Genomic DNA, 18,380 nt, shown 5'->3' on the forward strand with positions numbered 1-18,380 from the left:
ATTCTCATCAATGCACAGATCATGCAAACAAAAACCAAACTGAGACTCAGTGAAACTAACAGAAGTTATGAACCGAATGGACTCAACAGATATTCACAGAACAATTCACCCTAAAACAAAAGAATATATCTACTTCTCTGCACCTCAGGGTACCTTCTCCAAAATTGACCATATGATCAGTCACAAAACAAATCTCAGCGTATATAAGAAATATGAAATAATTGCATGCATCCTATGACATCAACAATAATTAAGACTGGTCTTCAATAAAAAGAGACACAACAGAAAGCTCACATATTCATGGAAAATGAACAACTTTCTCCTCAATGATATCTTGGACAGGAAAGATATAAAGAAAGAAATTAAAGACTTCTAGGAATTTAATGGAAATGGTGACACAACATACCCAAACTTATGGGATACAATGAAAGCGGTGCTAAGAAAAAATTGCACAACACTAAGTGCCATGGTAAAGAAGTTGGAGAGATCATGCAGTAGCAACTTAACAGCATACATGAGAGCTCTAAAACAAAACAGAAGCAAACACATTCTATTCGAGAGGAATACAATGCAGGAAATAGTCCAACCCAAGGCAAAAATCAACCAAATAGAAACCCAGAGAAAAATGTAAAGAATCACAAAACTAAAAGCTGGTTCTTTGAGAAAATCAGAAAAATTAACATAATCAGAAATGAATATGGAGACATAACAAGAGAAACAGAGGAATTTAAAAAAAATCATCAGATCCTACTTCAAAAGCCTATACTCAACAAAATTGCAAAGTCTAGATGAAGTGTATGATTTTCTAGAAAGTTATAATATACCAAAGTTAAATCAAGACAGGTAAGCTATATAAACAGGCCCATACAGCTAAAGGGTATACAAGAAGTAATTAAAAACATCCTAACCATAAAAAGCCTAGGGTCAGACGGCTTTAGTGGAGAATTCTATTAGACCTTCAGAGAAGAGCTAATACAAATACTCCTCAAACTATTCCATAAAATAGAAACAGAAAGAACAGTATCTAATTCATTTTATGCAGCCACAATTGCTCTGAAACCTAAACTACACAAGGAACCAATGAACTTTAGAATAATTTCCATTATGAACATCAATGCAGAGATACTCAATATAATTTTCATAAACTGAATCCATGAACACATCAAAATCATCATTTACCATGATCAAGTAAGTAGGCTTCATCTTACGAATACAAAGTTGGTTCAATATATGAAAGTCCACTAATGTAATTCAGTTTATAAACTAATTCAATGAAAAAAATCACATGATTATTTCATTAGATGCTAGAAAAGAATTTTCCAAAATACAACACAACTTCACATTAAAAGTATTAGATGGTTCACAAATTTAAGGCCCATACCTAAAAAAATAAATGTATATACAGCAAAGCATAGGCAATATCAAATTAAATGAAGAGATACTTGAAGCAATCCCACTAAAATCTGGGACAAGACAAGGCCTCCTACTCTCTGCATACCTCTTCAGTATAGTACATGAGGTTATAGCTAGAGCAGTAAGACAACAAAAGAAGATCATGAGGATACAAATTGGCAAAGGAGAAATAAGGGTATCCCTATGTCCAGATGATATGATAGTACACATAAGCAACCCCAAAAATTCTACCAGAGAACTTCTACAGCTGATCAACTACATTTGTAAAGTGGCTGGGTATAAAATTAAGTGAAGAAAATCAGTAGCCTTCATTTATTCAAATGGTAAATGGGTTAAAAGAGAATTTAGAGAAACTATATCCTTCACAGTAGTCACAAATAATATAAAATATCTTGGGGTGTATCTAATTGAACAAATGAACGATCTGTATGATAAGAATGTTAAGTCCCTCAAGAAAGAAGTTCAAGACCTCAGAATATAGAGAGACTTCCCATGCTCAGAAATTGGTAGAGTTAACACAGTAAAAATAACCAATCTAACAAAAACACTCAAGACAATCCTGGACAACAAAATTCCAACACAATTTTTCAAAGAAATGGAAAGAGCACTTCTCAAATTTATCTGGACAAAAAACATAATAGCCAAAACAATTTTTTTTTGCCTTGAGTTTTTTTAATCCATGTAAGTGGGGTTTCTTGTCCACGCAGGGAGAAGCAACCCTAAACCCAAAAAGCACACAAATTTTATTTATTACAGAGAGCAGACTTCAGCAACAGGGTTAGCTGGCCCATTCTCATTGGTGGTACACAGGACAAAGTATCTGGTCAGGTATTGGCCGGTCATCTAAAGGGGCTGTTTTTGGCTCTGTTTGTCACTTTCCTCATCCAGCTCTACTACACCTGACCTTGGTGAATCACTGGGAAAGGGCTAATTTGACACATCCCTTAGAGTGGGGGGGGGTGAACTGGGAGGTCGGGAAGGGTCAGGATGACATCTTGCAGTTGTTCCTGGAATTTGCCACAGGAAGGGTTGGTGGGTTCTTTCTGAGAATAGTTGGGGTTTTTTTGTTTGTTTGTTTGATTTCTGTTTTTTTTTGTTGTTGTTGTTTTGGGTTTTTTTGTCTTAATTAGTTTACTCAGAAATGCCTCAATATCTTGAGCACCAGAACTTTATAATATCACTGTGCAGCATGACATCATGTATCTCTCAGAAAGTTCACAAGTTTGTTACAGGCATCCTGACCACCAGATATATTTCTCAAAACCTTGTTTTTATAACTTTGTTTCTCATATCTATGAAACTATGAAACTTTATTTCCTCACAAACATCATGTGTCCTCCACTGGACTTGCCACAGCACATAAGTCTATCTCAGCTGACATTACTCTGCCAATAAGCCTGAGACCTTCAAAAGTGTCAAGAAGCTGCAGCACACCTCCGGGAGATTTTTGGGACTCTTATGGAGTCTGGACAAATGGAGCTCAAGTATGCAATGCAAGGCTGCCCAATACACGAGTGTTGTTAGCAAAAATCCTTGATCACATGCCCTTTCACCTGCTTGCTTTAGCAGAACATCTTTTCACCTGAGTCTGCTTCAGCAAAATGTTCTTTCATGTGTCTGCTTTAGCAAAATGCATCCAGCAGAACTGACTTTCCAAAGAACCCTTAAGTTTCCACTTCAGGTCAGTGCTGGGAGACCCTGTTTATATCGACTGCAACAGTGTGCAATCATTCCTGTTGTGCCCCACATCTGGTTGGTTGAGTCTGATGAACTTAATTTGGCGGCTGTCTTGGAATGTGTATTACTTAGTGTTCTCTTGAGTCACAGAACTTATGGGTAGTCTCTATAGAGTAATGGAATTTGTTGATGACTTACAGTCTGTAGTCCAACTCCCTAACAATGATCAGCAGCATCTGTGAACACAAGTACAAGGATCTGGCAGCTGTTCAGTCCCATAAGGCAGGTAGGCATGCAGGCAGGCAGGCAGGCAGGCAGGCAGGCAGGCAGGCAGGCAGGCAGGCAGGCAGGGAGGAGGAGGAAGAGGGGGAGGAGGAGGAAGGGGGGAGGAGGGGAAGGAGGAGGATGAAGAAGAAGAGGAAGAATAGAGGACAGAGATAGAGAGAGAGAGAGAGAGAGAGAGAGAGAGAGAGAGAGAGAGAGAAATCTTCCTTCTTCCAATATCTTCATATAGGTCTCCAGCAGAAGGTGTGTCCCAGATTAAAGGTTTGTAACACCATGCCTGGATCTGGAACTTGCTTTGTCCCAGATGACCTTGAACTCAGAAATCTCCTTGCCTTGGTCTCCTGGGATTCATAGCTACTATGCCTCAATATCCAGGTCAGATATTTGTATCTCCCATCCTCAAGATCAGGATCACAGATGGGCCTTCCAATTCTGGATTGTAGTTCATTTCAAATATAGTCAAGTTGACAACCAGGAATAGCCACTACAATCCACCCCTTGTCAACTCGACACAAATAACATCTCATGTCCATATAAAACAATAAAAAGGTCATGAATATGCCTAACATTATATAAATATTCCTCATTTAATTGTAAAGGCATTTGTAAATTGACAATGGGGCAATGACCCTTGGGAACATTCTTTTAGTATTGACACTATAATCCCAATTGATGTTAAAGAAAGTGAAAGAGGACAAATGTATTCTTAACAAAACAAAACAGAAGCATTCATAGTACTTTATAATCCTCATTTCTGCAACTGGTTATGTGGCCTTAGCTGGTATTTATAACTACCTTCCTCTATTACCGTATCTGTATTTCCTCCACCCTGTGCCAGCACCTCAGCAGGTCTTGACTCTTTCCCTGGAGGAGTGAACAACACTATCATTCCTGATGGGTCTGCATCCTTTGCCATCCTGCTTCGATTAGGCTGTTGTAGTTTCCCATTGACTTTAATCACAGGGCATCGTAGTACTCAGAGACGCCCTAAAGGATTTCTTGCACTCCAGACATAATCCTTCTTATCTCCATTGTGGAAAGCCAATCCAATTTTCCCACAGTAATCTGGATCTATCCCCCCCCTCATAACACTGTTATTCTATGCTTAGCCTGTTGGTTTAAGGACATTAGAAGCCCAAAATGACCAGAGGGAAGTCTGAGCTTCCAGTTCAATAGAATGTTTGTTGTGGCTCCTGGTAGGAGCACTCCCTGCTCTGGAACCAAAACTTCTAGGCCACCAGAACCGAGGGTTGTGGATTACAGGAAGCAAAAATTTTCCTAGAGGGTCATTAGGAATGATAGTGAGTGAAAATATTTCCTTTTCCACTCCTTGATTCCTAGAACCATGGATCCTGGCTCTAGCAGAAACTGTACCATATATCGGATGCTGATTCAAAGCATATACTGCCTTTTGAAGAGCTTTGCCCCAGCCCTCCATGCTGCTGCCACCTAGTTGGCACTGTAACTGTGTCTTCAAATCCCATCTTTCTAACAGACCAGATGTTTCAGGATAATGGGGAACATGGTAAGATCAGCATATTCCATGATCATGGGCCCACTGTCTCACTTCTCTGGGTATGAAATAATTTCATTGTTCAGAAGCAATACTGTGTTTCTACAGTATACCATGATGATGTATAAGACATTCTGTAAATTCACAGACAGTGGTTTTGGCAGAAGCATTATGCACAGGAAAGGCAAATCTATAACCAAAATAAATATCTCCTTCTGTAGGAACAAAACATTTTCCTTTCCACGAAGGAAGTGGTTCAATGTAGTCAACCTGCCCCAGGTTGCAAGGTGGTCACCTTGAGGAATGGTACCATATCTGGGCTCAGTGTTGATCTCTGCTTTTGTCAGATCTGTCATTCAGCAGCCAGGTCAGCCTTGGTAAATGGAAATCCCTGTTATTGTGCCCAAGAAAACCTCCTTCTTGACCACCATGGCCACTGTGTTGATGTGCCCATTGAGCAATGACAATGGCTGGGGAAAGAGGCTGACTATCCACAGAATGGGTCATTTTATCCACTTGATTATTGAATTCCTCCTCAGGAGAAGTCACCTTTTGATGAGCATTTACATAGGAACCAAATATATTTACATCTTTTACCCATTTGGAGAGATCTATCCACATATTTCTTCCCAAGATGTCTTTCTGATCAATTTTCCAATCACTATCTTTCCAAGTCCCTGAAAATTTAGCCAATCCATTGTCTACAGCCATGAATCAGCGAACCATCATACACCTGGCCATTTCTTCTTCCAAACAAACTGTAATATCATGTCTACTGCTCGAAGTTCTACACACTGTGACGATTTCCCTTCACCAGTTTCTTTCAGGGTTGTGCCAGAAAGCTGTTGTAATGCAGCAGTTGTCCACTTCTGGGTGGTGCCTGCATAACATGAAGAACCATCAATATATCAGGTCCTAGTCTTCTCTTCTTCAGTCAGCTAATCATAGGGAGCACTACATGAGGGTATGTGTACCTGCTTGGCAGCAGATGGCATCATAACAGGAGTAGAGACCACTGGCATTTGAGCAACTTCTTCATGTAACTTGCTTGTTCCTTCAGGACCTGCTTGGGCCTGATTATGTATATACCACTTTCATTTTATAATAGACCGCTGTATTGCACGTCATCCTACTTTATGACTTTGAGGGTCTGATAAAACCCAGCTCATGATGGGTAGCTCAGGTCGCATGGTAATTTGGTGTCCTGTTGTCAAACATTCAGTTTCCATTAAGGCCCAATAGCAGGCCAAGAGATGTTTTTCAAAAGAATAGTTGTCTTCAGATGATGTTAGAGCTTTGCTTCAAATCCCCAAAGATCCCTTTGTGTGATTTACTTACATGGGCCTCCCAGAGGCTCCGAACAGCATCTCTATCTGCCACTGACACCTCAAGAACCATCGGGTCTCCTGGATAATATGATCCAAGTGGTATCACAGCCTGCACAGCAGCCTGGACCTGTTGAAGGGCCTTCTCCTGTTCCGGGCCCCGTAAAAGGATAGCAGCTTTCTGAGTCACTCGGTAAATGGGCCTGAGTAACACACCCAAGTGAAAAATGTGCTGTCTCCAGAATCCAAATAGACCCAGTAAATGTTGTGCTTCTTTCTTGGTGGTGGGAGGGGCCAGATGCAATAATTTATCTTTCACTTTAGAAGGAATATCTCTGCATGGCCCACACAACTGGACTCCAAAGAATTTCCCTGATATAGATGGTTCCTGAATTTTGTTTGGATTTATTTCCCATCCTGTGATACACATACGTGTTACGAATAAGTCCAAAGTGTTTGCTACTTCCTGCTCACTTGGTCCAATCAGAATAATGTCATAAATATAGTACACCAATGTGATATTCTGTAAAGGTACAGCGTGGAATTGTAAGGTCAGCATCCATGTTGTGGTGCCACAGCTCCTCTCTCTGTCTTTCCGGTCTCTTCCTCCCCAAAACAATTCTTAACAATAAAAGAACTTATGGAGGAATCACCATCCCTGACCTGCAGCTATATTACCGAATAATAGTTATAAAAACTGCATGATATTTGTACCTACACAGACAAGTTGGTCAGTAGAATAGAGTTGAAGACCCAAAAATGAAGCCACACACTTATGGATACTGAAACTTTGACAAAGAAGCCAAAAATATACAATGGAAAGAAAACTGCATCTTTAATAAGTGGTATTGGTGTGGTTGGCAGTCTGTATGTAGAAAAATGAAAATAGATTCATATTTCACACCTTGAACAAAGCTCAAGTCCAACTGGATCAAGGACCTCAACAGGAAACCAGATACCTTGAATCTAACAGAACAGAAATTGGGAAAGAGCCTCAAACTCATTGGCTTTGGGGTTCAGGAAAATTTTCTAAACAGATGTCAAATGGCTCAGGCTGATAAATGGGACCTCATGGGACTGCAAAGTTTCTGTAAGTTAAAGGACATAGGGAATAGGGCAAATCGTCAACCTACAGACTGGGAAATTATCTTCACTAACCACCTGTCTGATAGAATGCAAGGAGCCAAAATATATAAAGAACTCAAGAAGATAAGGAACAAGAAAATTTAAAAAAAATCAATCAAAAAATGGGATAAAATAGAACTAAACAGAAAATATACAATATAGAAATACTGAATGGCTGAGAAGCCCTTAAAGAAATGTCCAAATCATGAGTGATCAAAAAATGCAAATAAAAACATTCTTGGGATTTCACCTTTTGGGATATATCCAAAAGATGCCCACCATGCCACAGGAGCATATGTCCCACTATGTTCATTGCAGCCTTATTTGTTATAGTCAGAAGCTGGAAACAACCCAGATGTCCCAAAAAGGAAGAATGGATACAGAAAACGTGGTTCATTTACACAATAGATTACTACTCACCTATTAAGTAGGACATCATGAGTTGTTCAGGCAAATGGATGGAACTAGAAAATATCATCCTGAGTGAGGTAATTCGGACTCAAAATGACATGCATGTTATGTACTCACCAATAAGTGCATATCCGCCAGAAAAGTACAGAATACTCAGGATATAACCTACAGAACTCAAGAAGGTTAACAAGCCCAAGGACCCAAGTGAGGATACCTCAATGCCACTATGGAGGGAGAAGAAAGCAATCAGGCAGATGGGAGAGGGAGGGAGGAAGTTGGGGAGAGAGAAAATGGGAACAGTGGTGGAGAACAAGACCATGTATTAAGTTGGGACAGGACTGAAGCCCTGTGGGACAGCAGACATAATGGAAACAAGTAAACTCGGGAGGTAGGAGGGGGGCTCAAAGTTGGTACCTTAGATGAAAGGCCCCACAGTCGGGAAAGGGAACTTGTAGAGTCCAGCTACAGTAAAAAGACAGGACATCAAGTTGAGGGATGGGGTTGTGACCACTCAGTCAAAAGCTCTAACCTAGCATTGTTCCTTTCTAAAAGAAATGCAAGGACAAAACCTGAGATGTACCTGAGGGAAAGAAAATCCAGTGACAGGCCCAAATTTGGATACAGCTCAAGAGGCTCCAAAGCGAGACAATATTTCTGATGCTATTGTATACTTACAGACAGGAAACTAACAGACCTTCTGTCAGAAGGGCCCAACAAGCAGCTGAAAGTACCAGATGCAGATACTTATAACTAAGTGATGGACAGGAGCCAGGAACCCCTGTGTTTCCATTAGGGAAAAACTAGATGAAGCTGAAGAGGAGGGGTTACCCCATAGGAGGACTAGCATTTTCACCTAACTTGAACCCCTGAGATCTTTCAGACACTGCACCACGAATCAAGCAGTGTATATCAGCAAATATGAGGTCCCCAACATATACACAGCAGAAGACTTCCTGGTCAGGCCTCTGTGAGAGAAGATGCACCTCACATTGAGAGACTTAAGGTGCCAAGGTGTGTGAAGGTCTCGTGAGTTGAGGGTGGACCTGGGGCGTGGGGGAGCATCCTCTTGGAGATAGGGGCTGAGGTATGGAATAAGGAACGGACAGAGGGTGGACCACTAGGGAGATAATGTATGGACTGTAAAAAATATTTGAAGAGTAATTTAAAATGAAAGAAAGAAACAGATTGAGAATTTGGGAAAGAACATGGTTGTGTATGGGAGGAGTTGCATGGAGGTTCAATACAAGACTTCTTCACAGTCACTCCTGGAATGTAAAAGGAGTGAATCAAGCTAGAAAATGAAAAAAAAATAACTAAAAGAAACCTATCAAGACAGGTATTAATAAGTGAGACCTGAGGTTCAGGGAGGGAATTCATGTTTTAGAACCCAAAATTCAGCTTAGTTTATAATTAATAATGATTGATTGAACAAATGCTAAGTCTTATGTCATATCTGATGAGGCACAGAGTTTTGGCATTTTCACTGAATCTTCTTCAGTTTTTCAAAACCAATATTTAACATATATTTTTGCTGTGCTTCTCTGGTGTCCTGGAGAGTTCTGGATAGAGCTGGATGCAAGGTATTACTGGATTTGGCTTAATTATATTTTATCAAGGCAATGAGAACACAGGTCATTCATGTCACTGTTATAGCATAGTCCACAGATTCTCCTAACTCTAAACTGTGAGGCAGTATTTTTCTATTTCAGGAAATTTGTGACAATTTGCTCAAAGTTTAATCATACACACTGACTCTTAAAGACCTTCTTGAATTATTAATGCATTTCTTACTTTGTGTCACCTAAAAAAATCCATTGACATCATTCTAAAAGGGTTCGCATAAACAAATTTTGAGGCCGTCTTGGGACCATATTTTCCCAATTGTCATCCTTCCTGGGACTTTAATTTATAAAATCACAGTGATGTCATGGAACTAGCTAAAACATTGTTATTGGTATTTATCACAAGTCTAAACATGCACTATAGACAACAGATACTGAGCTCCAGAACAATTGCCAAAGATACTTCAAGAGGTGAGAAACCACCTGGAGAAAGGAAGGTATGAATACAGAGGTAACCTCTGCTTTGGCTACAGAAAGACAGGAGTCTGGTATGTATAGGTACATCTTTGATTTGCTGATCAGCATGGCTCTTCACCATTCTTACTGCCCAGACTTAGGAAAACTATGCTCACTTTTATTTTATTCTTCTTGCTCCTGAATATTCCACTCCTCATGGTCACTTTCATTAATCTTAGCTGTTTTTGGACAGGGAAACAGAATGAAAAGAAGAATGGAAACCTGAAAACAGGATGTATCTTCACGTTTGGAATAGTGAAATGACCAGTTGAGAAAGAGTACTTCAACAATATTCTCCATAAACAATAGATGCTTTTATATTTTCCTTGTGAATGTCATCATGAAAATTTATCAAGTGTTCTGATAATGGTGATCAGGACAATGTTATCCTGTTCATTGTACCTGCTATCCAAGAAACAACACCAAATTCTTTTAGAGACTCAATAATATTTTGTCATAATAATAATAATAATAATAATAATAATAATAATAATAATAATAACCCTAGATGCACAGAACACATGAAATTGAAGAAGGGTGGCCAAAATGTGAATGCTTCACTGCTTCTTTAAAAGGGGAACAAGAATACCCTTGGGAGGGAATAGGGAAGCAAATTTTAGAACAGAGGCAGAAGGAACACCCATTCAGAGCCTGCCCCACATGTGGCCCATACATATACAGCCAACAAACTAAATAAGATGGATGAAGCAAAGAAGTGTAGGCTGACAGGAACCACATGTAGATCTCTCCTGAGAGACACAGCCAGAATATGGCAAATACACAGGCGAATGCCAGCAGCAAACCACTGAACTGAAAATGGGACCCCCGTTGAAAGAATCAGAGAAAGGACTGAAAGAGCTTGAAGGGGCCTGAGACCCCATATGAACAACAATGCCAAGCAACCAGAGCTTCCAGGGACTAAGCCACTACCCAAAGACTATACATGGACTGACCCTGGTCTCCAACTGCATAGGTACCAATAAATAAACTAGTAAGGGCACCAGTGGAAGTAGAAGCCCTTGGTCCTGCTAGGACTGAACCCCCAGTGAACAGAATTGTTGGGGGAAGGGCAGTATTGGGAGGAGGATGGGGAGGAGAATACCCATATCAAAGAGGAAGGGGAGGGGTTAGGGGGACATTTGCTTGGAAACCAGGGAAGGAAATAACAATTGAAATGTAAACAAGAAATACACAATTTAATAAAGATGGAGAAAAAATAAAAAAGAAATAGAAATAAAATCACAACATCTTAAAAAAAAAAGAGTATGTACTACAGGTATCTCCAGTGAATTTTGACTGTATATTTCCCAAACAGTATGAGTTGTGTGGACTGGAGATTCAGTCCCTGCTCCACTTTTTGACCCTTTAGTTCTTCCCACGAGTATTTGTTCTACCTTCAAAGTCGAAGTGAAGCATCAACCTTTCAGTCTTTCTGCTTCTTGGGTTTCTTATATGTGAATTTTTCTTAGGTATTCTAATGTTTGGGCTAATACTCACTTATCAGTGAGTGCATATCATGTTTGTCACGTTGACTGGGTTACCTCACTCAGGGTGATATTCTGTAGTTCTATACATTTGCCCACGAATTTCATGTACTTATTGTTTTTTTCTTTTTTCTTTTTCTTCTTTTTTTTTTTTTCGGAGCTGGGGACGGAACCCAGGGCCTTGCGCTTGCTAGGCAAGTACTCTACCACTGAGCTAAACCCTGAACCCCACTCATTGTTTTTAATAGCTGAGTAGTACTCCATTTTGTAAATGTACCAGATTTTCTGAATCCATTCTTCTATTGAAGGACATCTAAATTCTTCCAGCTTCTGTTTTTTATGAAAAAGGCTGCTATGACCAGATTGGAGCATTTGTCCTTGTTATATATCAAAGCATCTTTTGGGTGTATGCCCAGGAGTGGTAGAGCTGGTTCCAAGGTATTACTTATTTCTACTTTCTTTTCTTTTCTTTTCTTTCTTTCTTTTTTTTTTTTTTTTGAGGAACCAGCAGAATGATTTTCAGAGTAGTTGTACCATCTTGCAATCCTAACAACAATTGAGGAGTGTCCCTATTTCTCCACATCCTGGCCAGCCTCAACTATCACCTGTATTTTTGGTGCTAGCCATTCTGAAAGGTGTGAGGAGGTATCTTAGGTTTGTTAAGATTTGCATTTCCCTGGTGACTAAGGATGTTGAACATTTCTTTAGGTACTTCTCAGCCATTCAGTAGTCCCCAGTTGAGAATTCTTCGTTTAGCTCTGTACCTCATTGTAATAGGATTATTTCATTTTCTGTTGTTTAACTTCTTGAGTTCTTTGTATATAATAGCCCTCTATCAGATGTAGGATTGGTAAAGACTTTTACCCTGTCTCTTGGTTGCCATTTTGTCCTAATGACAGTGTCCTTTTACTTTCAAAAGCTTTCAATTGTCCAAGGTTCAATTTGATGATTCTTGATCTTAGAGCATAAGCCACTGGTGTTGTGTTTAGGAAAGTTTTCCCTGTACCTCTGTGTTCAAGGCTCTTCCTCACTTTCTCTTCTATTAGTTTCAGTGCATCTGGTTTTATGTGGAGGTCTTTGATCCACTTGAACTTGAGTTATGTACAAGGATATAAAAATGAGTCATTTTGTATTCTTCTATATGCTGACCTCCAGTTGAACCAACAACATTGGTTAAAAATGCTGTATTTTTTTCCATTGTAAAGTTTTAGTTCCTTTGTCAAAGACCAAGTGACCACAGGTGTATGGGTTCATTTCTGGGTCTTCAGTTCCATACCATTGATCTGTCTCCAATAACATACAGTTTTTATCACTATTTCTCTGTAATACACCTTGATAATAAGGATGCTAATTCTCCCAAGAAGATTTTTTATTTTGAGAATAGTTTTCACTATACTGGGTTTATTGCTTTTTCAAATGAATCTGCAAATTGCTCTTTCTAAATCTATGAAGAACTGAGTTCAAATTTTGATGCGGTTTGCATTGATATTGTAGATTGTTTTTGGGAAAATGGCCATTTTTATTATATAAACCCTGCCAAGCAATGAGCATGGGAGATTTTTCCATCTTCTGAGATCTTTGATTTCTTTCTTTAAAGACTTGAAATTCCTGTCACACAGATCTTTCACTTGCTAGGTTAAAGTCAAACCGATGTATTTTATATTATTTGTGACTACTGTGAAGGATGTCATTTCCCTAATATCTTTCTCAGCCTGTTTACTCTTTGAGTAGAGGAAGACTACTGATTTGTTTAAGTTAATTTAAATTCACCCACTTTGCTTAAGTTTTTTATCAGCTGTAGAATTCTCTGCTGGACCTTTTGGGGTCACTTATATAGTCAAAATATCATTTGCTAATAGCGGTATTTTGACTTATTCCTTTCCAATTCATATCCAATTGACCTCTTTTTGCTGTCTACTTGCACTGTCTAGAACTTCAAGTACTATATTAAGTAAGTGTGGAGAGATTTGGGAGCCTCCTCTAGGCCCTGATATTAGTGGAATTGTTTCAAGTTTCTCTCCAGTTAGTTTGATGTTGTCTATTGGCTTCATGTATATTTCTTTTACTATATTTAAGTATGGATCTTGAATTCCTGATCTTTCTAAGACTTTTATTATGAATGGTTATTGAATTTTGTCAAATGATTTTTCAGATTCTAATAAAATGTTCCTATTTTTCTCCTTAAGATTGCTTATGTAGTGAATTATGTTGATTAATTTCCATCCTTAAATATCTCTGAAAATGTCTAGAACCAACCTTTCAAATGAAAACTGTTATTTTCAATATTGGCTTGACAAGTCAGTATAACTTGTCACAATAAAAGAAAGAGAAGAGTCATAACCTCTCTTTGAATTTCTGAAGGCATATTACAGTCTCCATGTTCTCTGTCCCACAAGATCTAAAATCTTGAAGCAAGGCACCTTGTCAAATCTGGGATATAGGCAAGCAAAAATGGGTCAGAAATAATTTGTCCAAAACAGCTTCCTTGTCAACATTGTCAGGGCCCTCAGCAAGTTCACAGTCAACATCATTCTTTTTCCCAGATTAGCATGTCTCAGCATTCACTCTGGCAGCTAGCACATTCCTGTAGCAATGTACAGAAAAAAACAAGAAAATGCCTTTTTCTCCACTATAAATACCTGAACAGGATCATTCCATATCCCAATATGTGGATCCTTCCATTTTACCTAGATTAAGTATATGGCACAGAGTGCCATAAACACTCAGAGGGTTCCTTGGCATCCAAATTTTAAAATTTAAAATAAAAAGAGCATTATTCAATAATTATCTGGCATATAAGGATATAACTCCCCCCTTTTTTAATTAAGACATTGTTTTAAAGTTTTATAATACCTGTTTTATAACTATTTGATAGTAATTCCTTACAATTAAGAGTCATAAGGAATCTCAATAATATGGTTAACATTTGTCAAATATCATTAGGCTGTAATCATCTTGATTTAACTCCCAAATTGGGAGAGGAAATAAATGGGTATTCTGAAGACATTGACTGAATATTTGGGCTGTTTGTTCTTGAGTTACTGTACAGGGAAACCTCAAAAAATTAACATTAAGATGAAATTTCTTATGTATTTGTAAAGTTTATCATAGGCAGTATTATTTATCTATTGGAGCAATAATCAGTATCACACATAACTGTGGATACTTTTGCCACAAAGGCTTTAAGGCACAGGCCATGTACACCTGAAACATAGTAGGACTATTGGCCATCTCCTGAAGTAACGCAACCCAATGACAGCAAGGAGAAAGCTCATGAAAATTTATGGAAGGAAATTTAAAAGCAAACCTTTTACAATCTTTACGATCTAGTGGGATAGTAAAATAACAATATTTTAAGGCAATAAGTGTCATATGCCATTTTTGGGGGTGAGTATAGCCACAAGAAAAGAGGAACAGACTGAGAAGGTCTCATGGGCATCATAGTTTTGTTAATTTCTCTTAAATCTTGTAATAATCTCTGCTTTCTAGAACTTTTTTTATCCAAAAATGGGTGTATTTCAAGGCAAAGTGACCAAATCTCAGTATTCCACAATAACCAATTAAATTGTTGTTTGTAATAAGGTATAAATATTTCATCAGTTTCTTTGCCAAAATACTTCCGTGACTCTATCCTACAATTCTATAATAACACAAATACAGCTTTATAATAGGGAGTTAAATTAACTTGGAGTGGATGAATGACTCCATAGTAATAGTCTCTTTTGTCAAAGGAGTACAAGAGAGTACAAACAACCAACAATTGACCATAGTCTATATAATTAATGTATCTGTTGTTAACACTTAGCTTTCTCTACCTTCTGCAAAGCTATCCCTCCTTCACCAATTAATTGTCTAGAGGAATTAGAATTTGCATCTCCCTTGAGGATAACAAACAAATGCTTAAGTCCTCCTGTGGTGAACTTAAGTTGAGGTCTTAGCTAATTAACCAATTAAAGTCTCTTAGAAGCTTTTAAAAATAATTTAAAGTAAACTATCTTTACTTACTTGAACTTTTTGTGCCACAGTTTATTTAGAATATAACTGATGTCTAAAATATTAAACAGGATATTACCTTTGAATCTTTATCTGGAGCAACAACTACTCCACAAATTTTAAAAGTTTTTTTGTATAAGAGCAAAGAATTGTAGTAAAACTCTTTCAGAGGGATTAGCTAATAAAATATCCATATAATGAAAAATATACACTGAAAGATTCAAAGTCCTAAACTTCTTTATTGAAGCAGCGACAATTTTTTACATAATGTAGGGCCATAAGTGATTCGTTGAGGCAAAACTTTCCAATGAGATCACTTCACGGGCTCTCCAAAATTATAATCAAACTCAACTAAATGAAAACCTTTCACAGTCATCAGGACATAAAGAAACAACATAAAAGCAATCCTCCAAAGCTATAATACTCTGTATATGTCTTGAATTGGTAGTTAAAGTAAACAAACAGGTTGTATGTAATGTTCTTACAAGTTCCATAGCCTCAACAACCCTTCATAAATCCTGTAACAATCTCTAACTCTTTGATTTTTTTCTTAATTACAAATATGTGTGTGTTAGAATCTTGAGCCTGTTTTTTTATCAAACTGCAAACTGCAGCTATTGGAACACTGCCAATTTTTAACCAGAATCTTTGCAATCCAGACGATAACCAAAACTTTGGAAAGCAAAATTCAACCACCAACAATCTAGTCTCCAAAATCCAATCTCTCCTAAAGTACCAGTCCATCCCTCAGGCCATAAAGTTTGAATGCCAATTCCTGTACACGAACGCACAACAGTGTAGCCTCCAATACCTCAAAAATATACTTCTCAAAATTTTATCTTTTATAAGTAGTTTTTAGGATAAGAAGTGTACAAAGTATTACAAAAGTTAGAGCAACCTTTAAACACCTGTTTTCCTCTGTTGGCTCATTCTACGTGTTGTCTAGAATTACTCTAACCAAGTTACCAGTTTTTATCTAACATATGGTTACCAATGTTACAAACTTTTAAACATACCCAATAACTTTAAAATCCAGTAATCTATATCCAAGGCATGTAGAACATATTTATACTTTTAAAATGAGTCAGAAACAAAATGAAACGTCTACACATATCTTTAATCTTTAGACCAAACACAATTCTCACTTTTTCTAGCAGTAATTTTAAGAGAAGCACCTTATCAGAGATTTTTGTGTGTGAGAGACAAACAAAAACCAGAGAAATAAACTGAGAGACATGGTCACCTTGGTTCACTAAGGACAGACACAAGACCTAGAGGGAAAGAACAAGATGGTTTCCCACCAAGGGGACCCAGATATCCCATCTAAAGTACCCAGAACAAGAAATAAGCTTTTCTCCAATAGGAGCCACGAAGGAGGCAGGAAGACTCTGATCTCCTTCTGTCCTTAGGAGAGCTCCAAAAAAGCTTAAGCTCATTTTCCTTCTCTTTCACCAAAGCATCTCCAGAGAGTCCTCGAAGACAGTTTTTATAAACACATTCTCTCTCATGTCTAGGCTGTAAACTATCTCTAGTCAAGGTCCAAAGACTAAAAGCTTCTAAGAGAATTGATTTCATTTCTCTAGATTTTTAGCATAACTTTAAAAGAACACATACACAAAAACATTGGGCAGGACAGGGTCAAATGAAGAAGACAACCTTCCTATTCGAGTTGACCAATAATTTTAAATGTTCCTCAGGGTAAGCAATCCCAGTCTTCCAGCTCAGCCGACTGCTCAATTCCCCGCCAAAATGTTAATAAAGTGTGTTTTGTGAGCTTGGGGTCTCCTCTTGCCTGGGAGTTTGGGGACCCTATCATTCATTGGAACAATAAACCTCTTCCAGATTATAGCGATTCTGGGTCTCTGTGGCCTTATTGAGTGGGGGTCTTCCAACAGATTCTTACAAAGTCTCCTGGCCAGAGCTACTCTCTGGTGTTGGCAGACAGTCCCTCTATCCCGTTTAAATTCTGACAGCACATAATGGGCATTGACAAAGTCTATCTATTTAACTTCTCCTTAAAACAAATAGAAAACCTGATAATGCAGTAGCCACTTAAAAGCCATAGGTTGGCTGACAGGTCTTAAATCTTGGGGAAGGCTTTGTGTTTTGGACCTCGGTAGAATCCCACAAAGCCAATAGGCCAAGGGAATGATCCCATTGGCCAACACATTTCTCCTCTTTTCTGTCATGGACAACTCCCTGTCCTGTAAAAAAAATTCCCCTGGACCAGGGATATATGTGCCCTTGCACTACAGGGTCCCCATTGGAGGAGTTAAAGAAAGGATTGAAGGAGCTGAAGGGGTTATTAACTATTAGAATAACAATACCAACCAAGCAGAGCTCCCAGGGACTAAACCACCATCCAAATAGTACTCATGGACAGACCCATGGCTCCAGCTGCATATGTAGCAGAGGAGGTGTGGAATGTTAGAACCAAGCAGATCAAAGCTATCTTAGAAAACATCAGGTGATTGGGAACTTCAGAAGAATTTGCTGAGTAAACACCCTATTCAAGAAGTGTCACGAAACTCAAGACTGATGATCAAAATGTGAATGCTTCACTCCTTCTTTAAATGAGGAAAAAGAATACCCTTGGCAGGGAAGGGAGAGGCAAAGATTAAAACAGAGACTGAAGGAACACCCATTCGGAGCCTGCCCCACATGTGGCCCATACATATACAGCCACCCAATTAGACAAGATGGATGAAGCAAAGAAGTGCAGGCCGACAGGAGCCGGATGTAGATCGCTCCTGAGAGACACAGCCAGAATACAGCAAATACAGAGGCGAATGCCAGCAGCAAACCACTGAACTGAGAATAGGTCCCCCGTTGAAGGAATCAGAGAAAGAACTGGAAGAGCTTGAAGGGGCTCGAGACCCCAAAAGTACAACAATGTCAAGCAACCAGAGCTTCCAGGGACTAAGCCACTACCTAAATACTATACATGGACTGACCCTGGACTCTGACCCCATAGGTAGCAATGAATATCCTAGTAAGAGCACCAGTGGAAGGGGAAGCCCTGGGTCCTGCTAAGACTGAACCCCCAGTGAACTAGACTATGGGGGGAGGGCGGCAA

Source organism: Rattus norvegicus, chromosome 1 (genome assembly GCF_021556685.1).
Source record: "Rattus norvegicus strain SHRSP/BbbUtx chromosome 1, alternate assembly SHRSP_T2T, whole genome shotgun sequence".
Classification (NCBI taxonomy): domain Eukaryota; kingdom Metazoa; phylum Chordata; class Mammalia; order Rodentia; family Muridae; genus Rattus; species Rattus norvegicus.